Source organism: Rattus norvegicus, unplaced genomic scaffold (assembly GCF_021556685.1).
Source record: "Rattus norvegicus strain SHRSP/BbbUtx unplaced genomic scaffold, alternate assembly SHRSP_T2T unassigned-0000188, whole genome shotgun sequence".
In the NCBI taxonomy this organism is placed as follows: domain Eukaryota; kingdom Metazoa; phylum Chordata; class Mammalia; order Rodentia; family Muridae; genus Rattus; species Rattus norvegicus.
The window spans coordinates 81,978-82,500 of record NW_028238905.1 but is presented as its reverse complement, the minus strand read 5'-3'; the positions used below and the strand labels follow the sequence as shown (position 1 = coordinate 82,500).

The window sequence follows — 523 nt, the reverse complement described above, 5'->3', positions numbered from 1 at the left end:
CGGGAAGGGGGGTCAGCGCCCGTCGGCATGTATTAGCTCTAGAATTACCACAGTTATCCAAGTAGGAGAGGAGCGAGCGACCAAAGGAACCATAACTGATTTAATGAGCCATTCGCAGTTTCACTGTACCGGCCGTGCGTACTTAGACATGCATGGCTTAATCTTTGAGACAAGCATATGCTACTGGCAGGATCAACCAGGTAAGGAGCGCGAGCGAAGCCGAGACGCGGCGGGAGGCGGGAGAGAGAGAGAGAGAGCGAGCGAGAGGGAGGGAGGGTAGGGGCGCGGGTGAGCGGCGGGCCCCCGGGGAACGGAGCGGGCGGTGCACGGGCGGGAGGCGAGGGCGAACGGGGACGAGCGGGACGCGCGAACGGGAGGCGAGAGCGGCCGGGAACCCCCCCGAACGAGGGGTCCGACACCCGTCCGCGCGCGCGCAGAGGCACCCCGTCGCACGAGAGAGCACCGCGACCGCCGCGCCGGTCCCACGACCGACGCGCCGCTTCCTCCCCCGACACCACCGCCA

The 523-nt window shown here is 66.7% G+C and overlaps 1 pseudogene; it reads right to left on the bottom strand.

Moving 5' to 3' along the window:
* Positions 1 to 203, bottom strand: part of LOC147997325 (18S ribosomal RNA) — a pseudogene marked incomplete at its 3' end in the record, with an annotated part of 1,661 nt that extends 1,458 nt beyond the window's left edge.
* Positions 204 to 523: the final 320 nt, after the last annotated feature.